The sequence below is a fragment of the Pinus tabuliformis genome, chromosome Q (assembly GCF_031772625.1).
Source record: "Pinus tabuliformis cultivar Carrire ecotype Pingquan chromosome Q, CPIR1, whole genome shotgun sequence".
NCBI lineage: Eukaryota > Viridiplantae > Streptophyta > Pinopsida > Pinales > Pinaceae > Pinus > Pinus tabuliformis.
The window spans coordinates 437,020,750-437,043,464 of NC_142296.1; the positions used below are offsets into that span (position 1 = coordinate 437,020,750).

General features: G+C 38.5%; 1 protein-coding gene across 1 annotated transcript in view; it reads left to right on the forward strand.

Annotated features, from left to right (window-relative positions):
• The window catches only part of LOC149220094 (short-chain dehydrogenase/reductase 2-like), a 99,034-nt gene that overhangs the window by 52,031 nt on the left and 24,288 nt on the right, over positions 1–22,715 (forward strand). The gene's annotated exons all lie outside the window — the stretch shown is intronic.

Consider the following 22,715-nt stretch of genomic DNA (forward strand, 5'->3'; position numbering starts at 1 on the left):
CGATTCACTGTTGAAGCGTGGGGATCCGAGCAAGAAAACAGTGTTTTCGATTGTTTACTTCCGAGCTCGTTTGCGCCTCCTGGGGCGTATGACTGCCGATTGTAGTTGCAAATAACCTTGTCTCAATGTATATGCAAATAACCTTGTGCGTATAGCGTATCTCTCTGCATTTTGATGGTCGTAGCATGTCCTTTTTTAAGGTTGGTTTGATAGATTGAAAGACTATTAACTACAGATTGATATATTGTATGACTGCCATTGCTGGGAATTGGAGAAGAGTTGTGGGTGATGCACACCATAAAAAGGATTTTCTGTATCTTGGTTTTGACGCGGCAAGCACTCCGTCTGTGGGAATAATGAAGAAAAGAGGGCACCACTGATCTGGGACTGAGAGGGTGCCACGAATGCGTCCATTCATTTGACGCGGCAAGCACTCCACGCTGGTAAAAAACGCTGCTCCTGCTCTTGTTTTTGAAAAATACAGAGATTCTTCGAACAGTTCTCAACCCATTGTCCTGGTCTGAGAAGATTCTAGGGTACAAATTATAGAAATCTGTGACTGCTTTCGTGTATAAATCCAGCGGGAGACCACGCCTGGTTCTGTGCTTCTTGACCAGTGACTCTATTCCAAATATCGGATTTCTATCGATTTTCATCACCTCAGGGGATGAATTACCCCCGTTGGATGTCACGATATTTTTGGACTCAGATGGCGATTTCTGAGGGAGGCTCACTGGAGGAGGTCTGTTGATGTGAGGAATTGAAGTGTAGTTTCTGCAACAGCCGAGACAGGACATGATAACCTCTAGAATTTAACAAACTTGCGATGCATTCAATCATATCTCGTTCAGTTTAATTCGCGTGGGTGATTGCCCATATAATTACAGATGCAGAGATGGGATTCAAGTAAATTGGGTTCAAGCTAATGCGCTCTCTCTGCCTGTGTGCCACTGAGACTAGTATATTGGTATACTGTGGAGTTGCTGACTTGTGAATTTCTAGGAGGTTATCAGATTCTCTTATCATTGTGTAATTTTTGTTATCTCCACTTTGCGTTATCTCAGATTTCCCTCGTTCGATCCTCACCGGTCACGGGTGCTTTGTCAGCGGTTTGCAATTATGTATACAATGATGATGAAGATTGAAGGTGTAATATCAAGTCTATGGTGACTGAAATGGAATGAAATTCTTTATGTTCTTGACTTCAAGCTTTGAGCAGACTCAAAGCAATGTTAGAATTTCACACTGGTCTTCCTATTTGAAGGGGTTTTGAAATTCAAGTCTGGCGGCTGAAATACATAGATATTCAAGTTATAAGACAAGTGTTATGACTTCTGCAAATGTTTGGGTTGTCATATATTGATTTAGATTTTTGAAGAGATCTCATTGTGTAACCAGGTTCTCTACTTCCCAGCTACTTCTTTATTACAATTTGTTGACTAAGATGTTTTTCTGTGTAATTTTGCGCAGAATATGTTCATGAAAATATATACATATATACATATATATATATATATATATATATATATATATATATCATATGGTATGAAATTGCATGGTATATGGAAGTATATTGAGAAGCTACATACTTGAAGATTTTTTGAAGACAAAGTAGTACACCAATCAATTTTTTTTGCAGTGATATTATTGTGAAATGGATAGAATGGGTGTTGTATTAGAATTACTGAATACTCTAATACATTCTACCATGGACAATACAATTATGATTGATAAAGCCATTGTCTCAAACATTCAAATCTGTTTGAAAAATGTACAAGAAAACATTGAATTTTTGCAGCTGGAGTCTCAGCTTCAGCAAGAAGAATTAAAACAGAAGAGTCATCATTCTGAACATGTTTCTGTTCAGAACATTGAGACTGCAACCCATCAGAAGCAAGTCAATAATGTTACAGTTGGTTCAGATTTAGTTCCCAATAAAGCAGCAGTTGTACTTGCAGATGCAGAAACTCAGTCTGCACTTCCCAAGCCCATCGTTAGACCTTGGGAACAACTTGTCCACAACAAGCACAAAACTAGTCTTGGATATGAGAAGGACTTGTCCTTTCATATTCCAGACTACTCCAAGCCCATTCAGTTTCATAGTGTTGGATTCATTCATGACAGTTCAGCTGTTCCAGACTCTGCCCTTCTTCCACAGCAACAACAAAAACACATTGTGAAATGCCAACACTGTGACCAAGTTGGCCATTTGAAAGATCACTGTTTTGATCTTCATCCATGTAAGCACTCTCATAAAACCAGCCATTCTTCACACAGATGCTTCAGAAACAAACGTCCTGCAAGAAAAAAGATTCATCTTGGATGGATCGCTTCTTGGCAATGGGCATCAACAGCCAAGAAGATATTCCAAACACATGTTAGAACTTGTTCCAGAATATTGAACAGTCTTGCAGTTGAGTTTTCTCCATCATCTCACCTTGTATCTGACAGGGGGGAAATGATGGTCATCTACAAGCTTCAAAGCCACATCAAGCGAGCCTGAGCCACAACCTGCCACACCAATTTCAGAGTTGTAGCAAGAGACAAAGATGCCCCTGAACATGCCTTCAGTTGGCAATCACTTCCTCTAGCAGAAGACTTCAGCTTCTTGCAAGCTTTGGAAGAATTCCAGGAACAAAATTGGGGACACTTCCTCTAGCAGAAGACTCCAGCTTCTTGCCAGTTTTGGAAGAGTTCCAGGAATTGCATTAAGCATTCCAGAGTTGTTGGTCATCCTTAAACCATCACAGGTTGAGACTTCCCTTTTCAGGTTGAAGTTTTCCCTTTTATGCGGGGTGAGACCTCCCTTTATTGGTTGAAGGTTTCCCTCTTCAAAACAATAGGAGCACTTCCTCTAGCAGATGACTTCAGCTTCTTGCCAGTTTTGGAAGAGTTCCAGGAACTGCACTAAGCGTTCCAGTGTTGGTGGTCATCCTTAAACCACCGCTCTTTATACCAACATTTCATAGAGCACATTCAGCCTAGTGCTGCCATGCATATTTGCACATTTTGTATTACAGCTCTCTTCTTGGACTCATACATAACCCTTCGGATTAAGGGGGGGAATGTTGGACACCTAATCCTCTATGGGTTAGTGTGGAAGCCGAATGGACAAAAGGAGTCCAAGAGACCTTGGGATGTGGAACCCAACGGTCAGATATTGTACTATAAATGTAAATCATTTGTTAATAAAAATTGTACTCTCCTGATTATCTTTCATATCTCTCTTGCTGTCCATGTGTGTTTAACAGAAACTTGTAGTGCAAAATAGCATGTTGCAATTCTGATGTGATTTCCATTTTATGATATTTTAAACCAAATGAATTGTTTATTTGAGTCTTCTTTTTCTAACTGAATGAGATGATGTTGGCTTGATGGGGCCTGACCCAAGTTTGGAGTTAATTAGCCAAACAAATCCCTACACTACTGTCCCTTTTGGCATCAGCCCGTGATGCGCGGACTGAAGTCTCACCCAAAGCACTATGGGGGGATGCTGGAACCAAGTTTCCGCACCCTGGAGATGTCTGAGGGGTCAATTTAATTCAACTGTGCCTACCTTTGCATGGGTCGCTTTGCAAACTGTCCTAACCGGAGATACCTTCGCGATCTGTTAGGATTGCCTTTTGCACAGCCCTAACCAAGGGCTGAGATGCTTTCATGCTACTAGGGTAGTGATCTGCGCTATTTCCCCAAGTTACACCGTGTATCTTACTTATGTTCTTACGATTGTTATTAATTTCGCTTAAACAAATACCTTATCTCACATTTACTTAATCAACACAATCAGATATGTTCGCGCACCATATAGACAACATAAATGCACTTTATACCCAATATATTCGATACAGAAAATAGGAAATAAATACATAGAATTGATGTAAAACTTCTCTTTATTAATGCTTCAATAGTTACAGACTCGACTCTCCCTGCACACTCAGCTGCAAGGGTCCACGCACTCAGTTGCGGACTACTAGGTCTCTGCGCACTCAGTTGCAGAGCCTTCTCCCACTCTACAACCCAAAGACTCGACTCTACACTTAGATCTTCCGCTATCCTTCTATTCCATCATCATTCCTTAAATTGGATTCTATTATCTTTCAACTACTTAGAGCCTCGCTCTATTTATACAATCCCATGGTCCACGAACCATGGGTAGATCTCTAATGCCGACATTTCATTACAAAATTGAGGGTGGACAACCCTATGTCTCATTTACAACTTCGCGCTTTGTGCCCACAAAATGCGGAGTCTTTACATCATATTTACACCTTTTAGCCAAAATCTGGGCTTTAAGCCCCAAAAATTTCCTTGGGGGATCCCATGCCCAACAGACCCCCAACACAAACATCGTGACTCACCCTCTAGTCACTCTGTCGGTGCAGAGATCTTCACGCAGAGACTGCCCAACTCTGTTGGAACCGCTGCAAGATCGGCAGCGCACTGAGCAGCTACCTACTGCACTTCCTGGACGCTTTGTTTAGAGACTGTTGTAGCTGAACTACTGCCCTGCACCTATTTATAGTCCCACGCCTCCTTTCAGCTGCCTAGAGCGCTAAGACTGTGCTTCTGTCAGCTAGTTAGATAGCCGGGCCACCAGTGTATGGCTTCAACCGACTGCCATTCACTTTTCTTGGGAAAGGTTCTCCATTTAACTTTACCAACTGCACCGCACCTCCATCTATGACCTCCTTAATAACATACCATCCTAGCCAATGCATTTTGAGCTTTCTCGGGAATATATCAAACTTACTATCATACAGTAACACCAAATCGTTCACCTTGAAGGTGTGCAACTTAATATGTCAATCGTGCCAGGCCTTTTCGCGCTGCTTTTGTACTTGCTGGTGGAATCCAGCCAAAAACCGTTCTTCTTCGAGCTCCTCCAACTGCGTGAGCCTCTCCTCCAAGGCGCTGTGATCTGTCATACCTGTGAGAGTCGCTATGCGCAGACTAGGCATAATGTATTCCATAGGCATTACAGCTTCCACTAAATAGACCATTTGGAAAGGTGTTTGTCCCTTGGTCAGCGCAGTCTCCAGTACTTTGTTAAAATACAATGTGCTTGTTTGATGATACACCTGAAACTCTTATGTTAGTGTGTTGATTGTCTCGTTTAGGAAATGTGTACCGTGATCTCTCATCAAGATCTTTGGACATCTGAATTGCGTCAAGACGTGTTAAAACAGAAACTTCGCAGTCATCGCGACCGTGTAATCTTTTACTGGTTGTGCTTCTGCCCAACGAGTCAAGTACTCTGTTGCAATGATAATATATTTCGCGCCTATCTTTCCTTGAGGTTTGATAGGTCCTACAAAGTCGATCGCCCACTTTTCAAAGGGCTGCAACATCATTTGCGGATTCAAAGGCATCTCGTCCCTCCGCGATGGTCAAATCATCACTTTTACCCTTGGATATGTTCGCTGGATCCTCCCCTTTGCAAGTGAGCCGAGTAATTCTCACCCAACAATGGAACCATTTGTTGGCTTGATGGGGCCTGACCCAGGTTCGGAGTTAATTAGCCAAACAAATCCCTACACTACTGGCCCTTTCGGCATCAGCCTGCAGTGCGTGGACTGAAGTCTCACCTGAAGCAGTATGGGGGGATGCTGGAACCAAGTTTCCACACCCTGGTGATGTCTGAGGGGTCGATTTAATCCAACTATGCCTACCTTCACACAGGTTGCTTCGCGCACTGTCCTGACCTGCGATACCTTCGTGATCTGTTAGGATCGCCTTTCACGCAGCCCTAACCAGGGGCTAATATGCTTTCGCGCTACTAGGGCAGTGATCTGTGCTATTTCCCCAAGTTACACCATGTATCTTACTTATCTTCTTACAATTGTTAGTTAACTTCGCGTAAATAAATACCTTATCTCACATTTACTTAATCAACACAATCAGATATGTTCGCGCACCATATAAACAACAGAAATTCACTTTATACCCAATATATTCGATATAGAAAACAAGAAATAAATACACAGAATTAATGTATAACTTCTCTTTATTAATGCTTCAACAGTAACAGTTACAGACTCGACTCACCCTGCGCACTCAGCTGCAGGCGTCCGTGCACTCAGCTGCAGACTACTAGGCCTCTGCACACTCAGCTGCAGAGCCTTCTCCTACTCTATGACCCAAAGACTCGACTCTACACTTAGATCTTCCGCTATCCTTTTATTCCATCATCATTCCTTAAATTGGATTCTATTATCTTTCAACTACTTAGAGCCTCGCTCTATTTATACAATCCCATGGTCCGCAGACCATGGATAAATCTCTAAAGCCAACATTTCATTACAAAATTGAGGGCGGACGACCCTGTGACTCATTTACAACTTTGTGCTCTGCGCCCACAAAATGCGAAGTCTTTACATCAGATTTACACTTTTTAGCCAAAATCTAGGCTTTAAGCCCCAAAAATTTCCTTGGGGGATCCTGCACCCAACAGAAGACCTTCTTTTTCCCTCACTTATACCATGATGCCCCTGTGTCCTTTTCCATTCGCTGCTGCCTCGTTCCACACTACCATCTTCCAGTATCCTTCAAACAAATGTGTCTTGCACCCTTCATGCTCATGTGTTTTTGTGAGGCAAATTATGTTTCTATCTTCCGCAATAGGCCCTAATGTAGGTCCTCGTATCCATGGGTAGCCTTTGTAGTTCCAACAAAATAATCTTAAGGAAACTTGGGTATGACTTGCTTGCTATTTATTTTGACATGCAAGACTCACATTTGAGTCTTTGTCCCTTCTTTCCCATACTAACCTTGCTTCCTGATTTTCTGTTGAAGAGTTTGTTGCCTCTTCTTTATTACCATCGTGTTGCTCTGTTTTGGAAGGAGTTACGAATCACACTATCACAACCTTACCTTTATAAATCCATGCTCTCTTGTTTCCCTAAGATTTGACATTTCCTCCCACCTTTCCTCTTATTTTCTTATAGTTAAATCTTCTTCTAGAAAAAAGTGAGAACCCCTCAAGAAATGCTTCTTTCTTAGAATGATATATTTATCATGCAAGCTAGGCATGATGAATTTTATGGGCCTAGCTCCCTCACCATTAAACTTACCCACTCTCCATGCTTGGCATATTTATCCTTGCCATAACAACTTATCTTTCAGGAAGTCCCTTGCAATGTCAAGAGTATATTCATTTTTCCCATAGTCTTTCACCCTTTTAATAATTATGTTTGATGCTTTATCTTTCCTTTCCTTTCTTTCTCTATCTTACATGTTTCCAACCTGAATGCTTATTTCTCCTTCCCTATTAGCAGAATTGCTAATAAATTGAGCCCAAGTTTTGGAAACTTTTGTGGAATCTCCTTTCCTTTCTTCTTTTACTTTCTCTTCATGGTTGTCTATTTGGGCAACTGTTTTCCCTTTATCCTGGGATGGTTTTGCATTCACCACCTTTGTACTTTCCACTATAGATTTCTTTATGTTTTTCACATCCGCCTTCATGCATTGTCATTATGACTTCCCTATCAAGAGAGCTTCTTGTAGCAATGCCACTTTCTCTTTCAAAACTTTATTTCTTTATGTTAAAGCTTTGTTTTCAGTTGTTATTATATGAATTTTATGATCTCTTTCCTGCTCTTTAGCTTCTGAAACTTCCAACCTTTGTTTTGCATTTAACAATTCTTTCACATAATGATCAAATGACCAGGTCAGAGGTGTGGATGAGGGATTATAGAAGGCAGAATCATCAATGACTTTTTCATTGGGCTTGTTGTTGCCACATGATTGTAGAGGGTACTTGTATGAATATTTCTTATTGCGAAGGGCTCGAGTACTTTCCCTTTGAGACAGTTTTTTCCTTGTTTTCTCCCATTTTTGATGGGCTAATCTACATTTTAAAATGCCCCGATATTGTTTGGCATTGACCCAAACCCACTTCCTAGTTTTGGCAGATTAGGAAAATTTCACTTGTCCTAGATCATTTGTTTCCACAGGTTCTAAAATTTCTTGTCTCGTTGTCATGTTTGAATGCATTTATAATGCAAGAAACTATATAAATACCTTGCTAAGTGGATCAAGGGATCGGGGACCGTGGAATCGATTGAATTGGAGTAGAATTTGGGCCCTTCGTAGTATCAAACTCTTTACCCTTTGCAAAAGACAACTAACAATGAATCTAATCCTTGGTTGAATCGAACGCCATTTCTAAAAAATCCTTAGGATTTAATGCTAGCCATCCATGCAATCCCCATGGCTCTGTTATGCAACCAGCTCACAAAATAGAAGAAAGAGATAGATCAACAACTTCAAAAGTAGCCTCTTAAAGGGGTCAACCTCCTTTACATTACATAAATGAACAATCCTTGGATGATTCAAATGACAAAACCTCCTTTCTATATATAGGAGTTTAAGGGGTTACAATATAATCAGAGCTGACATAACAATAATAATGCAAGGGCACAACAATAACAATAGTGAGCTTCTATGGGGCACAATAATAACAATATGGGGACAACATGGGCACAACAATAATAATAAGGGCTACAATGACAATAATAACGGGGGAATACACTAGTATTATAGGGACCTGACATGCCCCTCTCCTTCAAAAAAGTGTTGTCCTCAACTCTTGAGTAGTTTTGGATGCTTCTGTATAAAATTCTCATCCTCCCATGTGGAATCTTTAGCAGGTAAGTTCTTCCACTTGATGAGATACTATGAAATTGATTGATTTCGTAGCCGTCGAGTTCTTGTTTCTATGACTGATTCAGGTTCCAATATGATATTTCCTTCCTCATGAAGTTCTGGCAATATTGTTTGAACCGAAAGCTTTTCACCTATAACCTTCTTTAATCATGAAACATGGAAAACTGGGTGCACTCAGGAAGATGCAAGAAGTTCCAATTTGTATGCCATAGTACCAATGTTTTGAAACGCCTTGTATGAACCATAATATTTTGGTGATAATTTATTATCCTTCTTATCTTGCTTGAGGGAAATTTGTTTGTATGGTTGTAGTCGTAGAAATACCCAGTCACCTACATCAAAACTTCTTTTGTTGTGAAGTTGATCTGCTTGTTGTTTCATTCTATTATGCGCCAAAGTGAGGTTATCCTTTAAGATTTGGAGAACTTTTTGTTGATGCTCGATGTGATCTTCCACTGCTTTAACCTTATAATTTTCTCTTAAATATGATGTGATGGACGGTGGATGATATCCATAAAGTGCCATAAATGGGGTAATTTTTGTTGTAGTATGGAAGGAAGTGTTATACCACCATTCAGTCAGAGGCAACCATTTGACCCATTGTGTTTGTTTATCAGATACAAAGCAATGAATATATCCTTCCAAACATTTGTTCACTATCTCAGTTTGCCCATCCGATTGAGGATGATAATATGATTTATGAGCTAACTGGGTACCCAGACAAGAAAATAATTTTGTCCAAAAATTTCCAGTGAAAATAGGATATTTGTCGCTTACAATAATATTTGGGTTTCCATGTTGCTTTTGAAATGCTTCCATAAATGGAGTAGCAATAGTATTGGCTTTAAATGGATGAGATCATGCACAAAAGTGTGCATACTTGGTAAGTCTATCAACTAACACCATGATGACACTTTTTCCTTTGGACTTGGGTGAACCTGTGATAAAATCCATTGAAACCTCCTCCCAATGTTGACTTGGAATGGACAAACGTTGTAATAGACCTGGGGTATTAATTGTCTCAACTTTATTTTGTTGGAAAACCAAACATTCCGCCACAAAAATTTTGAATATCAAATTTAATGCCATCCCAAAAAAATCCTTCTTAACCCTGTGGTAAGTTTCTAAAAATCCTGAATATCCTCCTAAGGGAGAGGTGTGCAATTCCAAAAGAATATTTTGTTTGAGTTGGGAATTCTTACAAAGGTATAAGCAATCTGTGTACCATAACGAATCATTTTTCCAACTAAATGTATCATATGTACTGGGATCTTGCTGCAATTTTTGAATGAGTACCCACACTTCTTTGTCATTCTTCCATTCATCCCTTGCTTCATTTATCCAATCTGTTTGGATAATACAAATGAAACAAAGCAATGCTTCCACATCCTCATCCTTTCTTGAGAGTGCATCTGCAACAACATTTGGCTTCCCTTTTTTGTAGATGATTTCAAAGTCATAACCCAACATATTTGTGACCCATTTTTGTTGCTCTTCTGAAGATAATCTTTGTTCTAAGAAGTATTTAAGACTATCATGATCCGTTTTTACCTTGAAGTGTCTTCCCATTAGGTAAGGTCATCATTTCTTAAGTGCATATAGTATTTCCAATATTTCCTTCTCATAAATAGCTTTGTGTAAATACTTTCCTTTGATTGGATGACTTTCAAAAACAATGAGTCTTTCTTCTTGCGTTAAAACAACACCAATTCCATTTCCTGAGGAATCACATTCCACAATAAAGGTGTTTGTGAAGTCTGGCGTAGCTAAGATCGGTGCTTGGCACATTGCCTTTTTAAGATGTTCAAAGGCCTTCGTTTATTTTGGAGTCCAAGAAAATGCATCTTTCTTCAGTAATGTTGTTAGAGGTGTTGTTATTCTCCCATAGTTCTTAACAAACTTGTGATAATACCCTGTCAACCCAAGAAATCCTCACAGATGCTTTATAGATGTGGGGATTTTCCATTCCTTAATGGCTTTAATTTTGCTAGGGTCTACCTTAACACTTGTTGAAAATAGCAACAAGAAATGCTAAAAATAGAAATGCTATAAATAGCATTTCAGGTAACAGTGTTGGAAATAGCAACAAGGAATGATAAAATAGAAATGCTAAAAAATAGCATTTCGAGATACATTCAATTTTAGTTAGTCCCTGAACTAAAATTGAGAATTAAAATTTGAATTTGATCTTAGCAGCTGTTTGAAAAATAATTAATTAATTCATCTTGAGTTAATTAGTTGGAGAAAATCAAACATGAAGTCTATGTGAAGACATGCAATAGTTTTCCCTTTGATTGAGGAAGTTATCTCTTAATTAAGGAGATCAGGATGAGTTGTACTTTGAGTTGTAATTAGTTAGCTCAATTAACTGAGTTAAGTCTGGTTCGATTAGTTCCAACAGTTTGTGGAACTGATTGTGAGCTTATTTAGTTAATGCATGTAACTAGCGTACTTCAAATAACTGAATATTCTCTCATAAACAACTCATGCATGTCAGTTCAGTGAGAGACCCAGTTGAGATCAGAGGAAGGGACAATGTACTATCAGTTGGAGGAATTTTCCTATATAGGAAACTCATCTATGCAGAAGGAATTATCTCCTTCAGGATTGTGCAGTTATTTTAGAGGTCAGTGTTGTGTGTGAGGTGAGAATCACACTGGTTGTAGCTAGAGGACCCAGGAGAAACTGCGCAAGGAAATAGGAGGCTTGGAGGACAGAAGGAAGCCATATGTGTTGTCTATTATATCTATGAGTAGCAGTGAAGGATTGTACTAAGAGCTGGATAGCTTGTGAGCTAAAGCTTTGTGTAATCCTGAGATATTTCCACTTGTATGATAATACAGATAGCGGGGTTTTTTAGCTGAGGCTTTCCCCTGAGTATTTTCTGTGTTTCATGTGCATTGATTCTTCTTCTCTGTTATATGTGTTCTACTTGATCTTGCTCAAATCTGTTAAGCTTCCGCAAGTTTGATTGTAGAAGTAGATTAAGTATTTTTCTTTAGTACGTTGCATAATCAGTTTAATCTACAGTGGGAATTTCTACAACACTTTCATGAGATACAATATGACCCAAATATTCAACCTCTTGTACTCCAAAGAAACATTTGGAGGTTTTTGCATACAATTGTTTCTCCTCCAATAATTTGAGCACTCTGTTAACATGTTGAACATGATCCTTCCAAGACTTGCTATAGATTAGTATATCATCAAAAAATACTAACAAAAAGTTTCTAAGGAAGGGTTTGAAAATGGAATTCATCAAACCTTGAAATGTAGAAGGTGCATTGGTAAGGCCAAATGGCATGACCAAAAATTCATAATGACCCTCATGAGTTCTAAATGTTGTTTTCAGAATGTCTTCAGGCTTCATTCTAATTTGATGATATCCTGAGAGAAGGTCCAACTTGGTGAAGTAAATTGCTCCATGCAATTCATACAATAATTCATCATTGATAGGAATGGGAAATTTATCTTTATAGTGATCTTGTTGAGCTCCCTATAATCCGGCCACATGCGCCATGATCCATCCAAATCCATTCTTCTTGTGCACCAATACTACTAGAGCAAAGAAATAACTTTCACTAGGTTGAATTATATCTACCTCTAACATTTCTGCAACCATACGTTCAATTTCACTCTTTTGGGCATAGGGATATCTGTAAGGCTTGATGTTTGGAGGAACACTTCTTGGAATCAAATGAATAGCATGATCATGATCACAAATATGTGGGATGCCTTTGGGAGTCTCAAATACCTTGGAATGATTGTCCACGACTTTTTGGAGATCTGGAGAAATAGATGATTTTGATGTGGGAACCTCTAGCGAACATAATTGTGCAATTACGCCTCGTTATTATTTCTTTAGAATCTTTGTCATGTCATTCATTAGGGGATTTTTGAGGTCTAAAATAGGCCTCCTAAGGAAATTATAAAATAATAGTGGAAATAATAAAATAAGATTAGATTACATCATCAAATTTTAGAGGGAAGAAAGACAAAACTATTTTTTCAACTCATATTTTCAACTTATCTCCGTATAGGTTTATTCAAATTTCGAGTGGAAACATTCATTGGATGCAGAATTTGATTCCTCATCCAAATCAATGGACCCTGCTACAGAAAAAATGAGAAATACATGAAAAACGTGATTGCAATCACGTTTTTTCATGTATTTCTAGTTTTTCGTGTAGTAGGGTCCATCGAAAGTATGCAACATGGGTACTCCTAGGATGAGGAATTAAATTTTGCATCCAATGAGTACTCTTGATCTAAATTTGAGTAAAAAATTAAGGAAATAAGTTGAAAATACGAGTTGAAAAAGTAGTTTTATTATTTTTTAAAATTTGTACTTTTTAACTCCAAAAATGGTGAATCATCCCCCATGGTTGACATCATCATCTTGAATCCTATTAGTTCTTATAAAGTTTATTTTAGTTGTACATTTTTCTTAGGAGGCCCATTTTAGACCTCAAAAATCTCCTAATGAGAGCTGGTTACCTTTCCTGGTTTTCCTGCGATACCCCTTAATTCAACTTCTTTTCCTTCCGAAAAAAATTCAAGAAAAGTTCTTGAAAATTAAAAGCTATCGTACCCAAATATCGTAGCCATTGTACTCCTAATACAACATTAGCACCACCCATTGGAATGGAAAACATTGGACTATTTAACACATATCCTCCCATGGATGGCTTGATATTATGGCACTTTCCAGAGAAATTTATGGTTCCTCCATTTGCAACCATCACTTGACACTCTGGTGCTAGATATAAGAAGCAATTCAAATCCTTGGCTATCTTACAATGAATAAAATTATGGGCACTCATTGAATCAATCAACACTATTACCTTTTTCTTCTTGATATGTCCTTCTATCTTGATAGTTTGAGGAGTGGTAATTCCGGACAATTCATTACAAGATATGGTCAGATTCATTTCTTCTTTCTTTAGGGTTTGTTCCTTGTATGTATCCTCTTCTTTTAATGTTTCTTGTTCCTTTTCTTCCTCCTCTTCACAATCTATGTAAAATAATTTCTTCTCGATACACTTATGACCTTTAGTGTATTTTCTATCACAACTGTAACAAAGCCATTTTTCTTTTTTTTCTTCCAATTGTGGTGGTGTCAACCTTGTATTTTGTGGAAAGCTAGGGGCAACAACACTTCCATCTTTATAGTTGTGATTGGTAGGATTCCTTGTTTCCATAATTTTGCTTTCAATTTTTCTTGCCAACTTGAATGCCTTCTCCAATGAATTAGGTTCCCAAAGGCGAACCTCATGTTGGATGTTATCCTTTAAAGTCTCTTTGAACACATCAATCCTATGCTCCTCTAGAATATCTTTTACCCTTATATTCAATTTTTGGAAGTCCTCAATGTGCTCCACCAATGAACCCTTTTGTTTGACATTTATCAATTGGCTAAAAAAGGTGTTTCTTTTTGTATCCTCATAATGTGATATCATTTCTTCCATAAAAATTTTCCAAGTGACAATTTTTTACTGAGAGTAAAGCCATTGATACCATACAAACTTATTGGGTTCCAAATATAAAGTTGCAATGTGTACCTTTTGTTTGTTTTGCACATTATGGAGATCGAAATATTGCTCCATCGGTAGTATCCATGTTATGGGATCCTTGCCATCAAACTTCCTCATATCGATCTTTGGAACATGGCGGCCTTCAATCCAACGTTAGAGTCTATGAAATCATGTCTAACATTTCTTTTGTTTTCATCATGTGTTTCCTTTACTACCCTTTCGACATTAATAAGCATTTCTTGTAGCAACTTTGTCAAATCTATCTTCAAATCTTCCATGTTGCCTTTAAGTTTTGCTTCTATACCATCCATCTTAGCTTCCATGCCATCCATCTTAGCTTCCATTCCATTCTTTAAACCATCCATCTTAGCTTCAATTACTTTTTGTGAGAGTGAAATTTGTTGCATTTGGTCTCGTAATTTTGATAAATCGAGTTGCATTTCTTCCTGTTCTTCATGTGTCATAGTAGATATTTTAGGTTGCTTACTAGGTGTTTCCATTTTCTTTCTTTGGGTCATCAATGAATGATAATTATGCTTCAAAATGCCTTTTGAATCACTTCAAACTACTTTCTCAAAGAAAACTTATGCAAATTTTAAAAACACTACACACCTTCTTTTGTTTTTTGTATGAACTCGATCTTGAAATGACTGTAGCTCTATAATTGAGGATCTCCAAGTTCTGAAATTTCAACTTGTGATAGCCCTCTTAGTCCACTTTCCAACCCCACAAGTCTGATTGCGATTGGATTCTCCAAGAAAGCGTTATGCCTAATCCCCTGCGATGGCATAATTATAGACTAGTTTAGTAGAAAAAACTTGTCCGACATGCCACGTGTCACTGTTTCAATATTTGGCTCTAAAACCGATAACCAACAAACTACAGTCCATCCTCTTTCTGTCACTTCTTACGAAATTTGAATCTGATGTTCAGAGAGAAAGTTATGACGATTTTCCCAAGGTGACCTGTTTGAGATCGAATTTAGGAGCACACAAAAACCCTAACTTCCTCAGTTCATATATCCAAAAATATAGCGAGACAAGATATGAAATTCGATTACTAGGTTCATCACGATTTTGGATCAAATGGGATTTAATTTTAGCTTCTGAAGCTTCGTAGAAAAAAATTATAGCGAAAATTCCACAATGGCCTATTTGAAGGAGCGAAACCCTAGAATCCAAAGCTCTGATACCAATTGTTATGCAACCAGCTCACAAAACAGAAGAAAGAGATAGATCAAAAAATTCAAAAGTACCCTCTTCGAGGGGGCAACCTCGTTTACATTACATAAATGAGCATTTCTTGGATGATTCAAATGACAAAACCTCCTTTCTATATATAGGAGTCTAAGGGGTCACAATATAATTAGAGTCGACATAACAATAATAATGTAAGCACACAACAATAACAATAAGGGCTACAATGATAATAATAATGGGGGAATACACTAGTATCATAGGGACCTAACAAGCTCCATTTTCCCCCTTGCCTCTCCATGTCGCTATATCCCATGCCACATAATCTCGCATCAAACTCGTCAACCGCATAGAGAGAAACCATGAAATTAAATTTTGGGATTTTGTTTCGGCCCTCCGAATGTCGTTTGTTCTAGTACAGGAAAAAACCGCACTATCATTAATCAATCACAACAACTTTAAATAGGTTGGTGTCTTATGAAATAACCAAACAAAATCTCACGCTCAATCAGAACCCTCTTCCTCGGATCAGATCCCTCGTCGCCCATAAGACATGAAGTTGGGTGTTTTCCAACTTATCATAACTTTCAAATTAGCCATGAGATCGAGCCTTGCTCTATGTTGTGTTTCTATGTTGAAAAACATCTAAATATTTTTTACATTTTTTAAATCCTGATAAACCAATTTTAATTTTAATAAACATTAACCATTATTATCATCAACATCATTACGAATTATTTAAGATATTCAATAATATATAAATAAATGTTTATTCTAACTTTCAAGCAAAAAGTATTTCTCCATTTTTAAACAGTATCATATGTTAAAATAATCAATTCAAAACAGGGGAATTTAAAATATTTTAGATATTCCACTTTAACTAGTTAAACTCATAAAAATGACGGTAGTTTAATAATTTATTTAATAAGTAACTTATAAATATTTGATGAAAGAATTTTAAATGTCGATACAAAATGCATAAAAGTTGTTGAATTTGAAATCCTCCAAATCCAGTAACCAAACGACATTTATGAGTTTAGCTAAGGCTAAATGGCATTTATAAATGCACACATGGCCTAATTGAAGACCAATCATGGTCAATCATGGTCAATATGAAAATAAACCATGGTCAAACATCATCAACCATGGTCAAGCGTGGTTAATCATTGCCAACCATGGTCAACTATGGCCCAATGTCGCATTGTGACATTGTCTCAATTTGAAAATCAAACATGATCAACCACTATCAATCATGGTCAATGATGGTTATAACCATGGTCACATTATGACAAACACTATTTGATTGTTCAACATCACATTGTGTCAACCGCAGTCTAACGTCTCATTGTGACAAATATTCTCAATACGAAAATCAACCATGGTAAACAATGTTGGAAATAACACTGGGGGGGGGTGAATCAGTATTATCAAATTCTTTTCAATATATCTTCCAGATTTATACTTTAATTTATTCTTCAGATATTGATCATTAATTTGTATGTTAGTACCATATAATAATGAGCAAGAACAAGAAAAACAAATAGTCACACCAAAGAACACCAGATATAAGGTGGAAACCAAATGTGGGTGAAAACCACCTGCTGCAATATGTCTCTATCTTCTTTCAATTAAAAACTTCTTTTACAATGATTTTGTACTGGTGTAGTCCTTTACCAGTACGTAGGCTGCAACCTGCTGAGAGCTACAACCCTCTCTCATTTTCTAGTTTCTCCTGGAAGGGAGCTACAACCCCCTTAGCTCTTGTACTAGTTGAACTACTAGTACGTAGGTGCTGACCTACTTCTTTTCTTCCAAGGACCACTTTTCATAAATTTTCAAACTGGATCCATGAACATCAAATAATCATCAAGTACATGTGAATCAACCAATCTCCTTTTACAATCACCCAATGAATCAACCAATAACTTCTCAGAATGCAGTAACCAGAAAAGCAATACCAGTAGTCTAAACCCAGAACTATGTAGCAATAGATAAAAGGCAGCCAACAAATATTTTAAGAAAAGTCCGCAACTTCACCAATAGAAACCTACGAATATCTGCAGTTCTTCTGTGTCTTGACTGCGTAGCTCCGCACCTGCACTGTCTACCCGACAACATACCTCCGCACCTGCGCCTTCTGTTGCTCTGCGTACCTCTGCACCTGCGCCTTCTGCTGCGCTGCGGACCCCTGCACCTGCGCCTTCAGCTGCGCTGCGGACCCCTGCACCTGCGCCTTCTGCTGCGCTGCAGACCCCCACACCTGCGCCTTCTGCTGCGCTGCGTACCCCCGCACCTACGCTATGGATCGCCTGCGGACCTCCGAATAGAGCCAAATTAATAGTCCTTCAATGTGCCATAGACAGTCAGATCCACAGATCTGATCATGCGCCAGAGAGATCACAACCTATCAATAGATTTATAGATTTCACCTTGATTTAGATCTAGCTTTTCAAACCGATCGCCCAAAATTTCAGATCTTAAGATATTCAAATTTCTCAAGTGACTAGCCAAATGATCTCCTTTCCTTTTTATAGGCAAGCCCTTACTCAAACCATGGATCAAAACAATAGAAAACCAATACAAGGGACCCAAAACCGGGGTTCAATAATTTATATGCTATACCACGAACCAAAACCATATGATCATACGTTGGACTAAATACCATGGACCACCATAGGATTTCCCACGAGCGTGCGGTTTTATTTGCATGAAAGTGCGTGTACTGGGGTCCGCACCTTCTGTTCAGATAACCTGTGGACATGATCGCACTTTGTGAATGGTGTGCCTGCGGGTCCGCACCTTTTGAATGGAGTACCTGTGAACCCCTTATTTTCTATCATTTTGAGAGCCTGAACAGAGATTTGCCACTTGAGTGAGTTGCCATCAAGTACAACACCTGTGCCATAGCGCCAAACCTGAATCATAATGCCAACAATCTCCCCCTTTGGACTTCATGGCAACCCCAAGATCCTCAAAGTCATTCTCCCCCTTTGTCATCAAGGGCAAAGGGTTATGCTCCCCTTGAGAACATGCTGAAAACTCTACTCTGCTGAGTTGATCATGCTCCCCCTGACTATAGGCCAGATCTGCAAAAGAAAATTTCTTCAAGAAGAACCATAATCCACCATACACCATAAATGACCTTGACAAAAGAGATATAAGACATAGAGACAAAACATTAGCAGCAATATTCAGATCAGCATCCTTCTGAAGATGCCAACAATGTATTTTTAGAAGAATAAATGCTCCCCCTGAACCTGTGCCAAATGGTCTTTGACCAATCCATAAACCAACGAATGTACGCGTATACCCCATATGAAACTCGCGTACAACCAACATCTCTGAAACAGATAAGATTCAACAACAAGATGATGCATCAACTACCCCCAGCTTTTGCCTGAGGTATTCAAAGGTCTCCCTGGGCAGTGGTTTGGTGAGTATATCAGCAACTTGTTCCTTAGAAGGATCATACTCCAACTTGACTTTTTGTTCAAGCACTTGTTCCCGAAGAAAATGATATTTGATAGGTATATGCTTGGTCTTTGAATGCATGACTGGGTTCTTTGAAATGTTGATAGCACTTGTATTATCACATACGATGGAGATAGGTGGAGTACAAGTGATTTGAAAGTCCTGCAAGGTTTGCATCATCCAAAGAAGTTGTGTGCAACAAGATGCAGCAGCCACATACTCTGCTTCAACTGTAGATAAAGCAATTGAACTCTGTTTCTTGCTAAACCAAGATACTAATCTGGAACCCATGAAGAATGCACCCCCACTAGTGCTTTTCCTATCATCCACGTTTCTGGCCCAATCTGCATCTGTATAAGCATGAAGTGTGAGATGTGTATCTCTAGGATACCATAAGCCATAGTTTTGAATTCCTTGAAGGTACTTGAAGATTCTCTTAACTGCCTGAAGATGAGTTTCCTTTGGATTTGCTTGAAATCTTCCAACTATTCCCACTGCGTGCATGATATCTGGTTGGGTACCTGTCAAATAAAGCAGACTTCGAATCATGGATCTATAGGTTGGTTGATGCACTGCTGCAGATTCATCATTTGCACTGAGGTTGCATCCTGTAACCATAGGTGTACATACTGGTTTTGAATCTTCCATGCCATACTTCTTCAAAATCTGCTTGAGGTACTTGGTTTGAGACAAAAAGATACCGCCTTCATTTTGTTGGATTTGCAATCCAAGAAAATATGTCAGTTCTCCAAGAAAAGACATTTCAAATTCTTTTTGCATCACCAAGGCAAAGCTTTGACTCATAGCTTCTTCATTGCTGCCAAAGATAATATCATCTACATACACAACAAGTATTAGCAATTTGTCATTTTCAATTTTTATATAAAGATTTCTATCTGCTGATCCTTTTGAAAAACCTTGTTGATGAAGATATTTGTCCAAACGGTAGTACCAAGCCCTTGGAGCCTGTTTAAGACCATAGAGAGAATTTTTTAGTCTGCATACAAGATTTGGATCATTCCCAAGAATGAAACCATTTGGTTGCTCAATGTACACTTCTTCTTCTAAGTCTCCATTCTGAAAGGCTGATTTCACGTCCATTTGAAATACTTTGAACTTCTGAAAGCTTGAGAGAGCAAGGAACATTTGGATGGCCTCAAGTCTAGCAACGGGAGCAAAAGTTTCTTCAAAGTCTATTCCTTCTTGTTGAGCATACCCTTTACAAACAAGTCTGGCCTTGTTTCTAATCACTTCCCCATTTTCATTCAACTTGTTTTTAAAGATCCATTTTGTCCCTATAACATTCTTATCTTTTGTTCTAGGAACCAACTCCCAAGTGTTATTCTTTTTTATCTGCTCAAGTTCTTCATCCATTGCCTTGACCCAACATTCATCTTTGCATGCCTCTTTTACATTTTGTGGTTCAGTGGAGGAGAGCAATGCCAAATAGCTTGAGGCTTCTGCAATTGTTCTTCTTGTTTGTATACCTGCCTCTTTCTGCCCCAAAATTTGAGATTCTGGATGATTCTTCTGAACGTACCTGGATGGAGTCTTCTCTTCTATCCTTATCTGTTCCTCTGGTGCCTCTTGAGTTTCTTTTTCATCATCAATCTGATTTGAAGGATGGACTTCATCCTCTTCGATATTTTCATAATTTACTTGCCTAGGAATGTTTCCTTCTTCATCAACCACTACATCAATGCTGTCAACAATTCTTCCAAGTCTTTTATTGTAACACTTGTATGCATTGTTGTGGGCAGAATAACCAAGGAGAATGCCTTCATCTGCTCTAGGTTCAAATTTGCCAAGATGTTCATTATTATTCTTAATATAGCATTTGCTTCCAAAATTTTTGAAATGTTTTACCGAAGGAGTCTCACCATACCAGAGCTCATGAGGAGTTTGAGTGTTGTTCACCTGGACATTTGTTTTGTTGAGAATAACAACCACAGCAAATGCAGCTTCACCCCAGAAGGTTGCGGGAGTTCCAGACTCATCAAGCATAGCACGAGCCATTTGTTGAATCGTTCTGTTCATCCTTTCCACTACTCCATTTTGCTGAGGAGTCCTAGCTATAGAGAATTCCCTTCTTATTCCATGTTCTTCACAGAAGTCGAAAAATTTATTCGAGGTAAACTCCCCACCTCTATCAGACCTAAGGCATTTGATTTTGTGATCTGATTCGTTCTCCACCAAGGCTATGAATGATTTGAACTTTTCAAAGGCTTCATCTTTGTGCTTCATAATTCCTATCCAACACATCTTGGAAAAGTCATCAATGAATAATATGAAATATTCTTCTCCTCGAGGTGACCTTTTCCTAGATGGGCCACATACATCAGTATGGACAAGTTCAAGTGGCCTTCTAGCTGATCCTTCCTTCTTAGGGAAGTTAGTTCTGGTTTGCTTACCAAACTGACATGATTTGCATATTGTGTTGTCTGGAATTCTGATGTCTGGAAGACCACGAACTGCCTGGTACTTGCATGATTTCCTTATCTGTGAAAAGCTTAGATGCCCCAACCTCCGGTGCCATAACCAGTGTTCATCATTTTTGCTCAAATAGCATTGTTGTTTTCCTTCTTCAAATATGTATAAATTATTTGGAGTTCTTATGCCTTTGATCACTGTTTTTCCTGTATCAAGATCACGAACACTACATCCATTTGATCGAAATATTACCTCAGTTCCTTGATCGCACATCTGACTGACACTCAGTAGATTATGCTTCAAGCCATCAACATACAAAACATTTCCAGCTTTGACTTTTTCTTTCAACTGAACAGTGCCTTTTCCTTTTATGACTGCAGGGGTATCATTTCCAAAAGAAACTTTCTTTCCCTTTTCTAAAGCACTATATGATTGAAGTTTTTCTTTATCACCTGTCATATGCTTCGAACATCCACTGTCGATGTACCATTGATTTTCCTGTCCTTCTGCATATAAAGCTATCCCACATCTTTCTGGTTGTGGTTCCTTCATTCTCCATGTTCTGGCATTTGAGGTTTGTTCCTTCTGAGTTGTCTTCTGAAACCTGCTCCTGCATTCAGAATCTTCATGACCAAAGTTATTACAAATAGAATGTTCAATTTCACTTTCAAGGGCGTAAAAGTTGTTATAGGTCCTTTTTGTGATTCCATTCATACTTCTTTGTTTTTGAGCTTCTCTAGTCATGATTGTCTTATAGGCAACACATTGAGCTGCTTTGTGACCAAAGTTATGGCAAGAGAAACATTGGCCATTGAAGAAACTCCTGTGATTTTCAAATCTATCAACCAACCGATTGTAGTTTCTACTGACATCCATTCTTGAGGCAAATTGGGAAGCTTTTACCTGTGGCTGGTTGTGGCTTCTGTTTGTCCTTAAGGTAGATTGCCCCCGATTTTCTTGATAGTCTTTGTTCATTCTTGAGGTAAACTGTCCCTGATGATTTCTATTAGGCCTTTGCTCACTCCTTCTTGCTGCATCAAGATAGCATTTGGAGGTGGATTCTTGAGATGCTTCTCCATTATATCCCAGACCTGTCTTGATTAGTGGAGAACGCTGCACATTGATAATCTCATCCAGAGTTTCAGATCCTTTAACAAATTTAAGATTAAGAGCTTTTGTTTTCTCAATCTCTTTTCTAAGACCAACAATTTCACATTCCAATTTTTCATGATGTTTTTCCCTTTCAGCCAGTTGACATTGCAGAGAATCAATAATCACATTTTTCTCTTCTAAACAAATTTTGAGTTTATAAATCTCTTCATAAAGACCTTCTTCATCTATAGCATCCATGTAATCATCATCTTCAAAAGCCATTAAAAGTTTATAATTACCTCGTTCATCTTCGTCACTATTTGAAAGT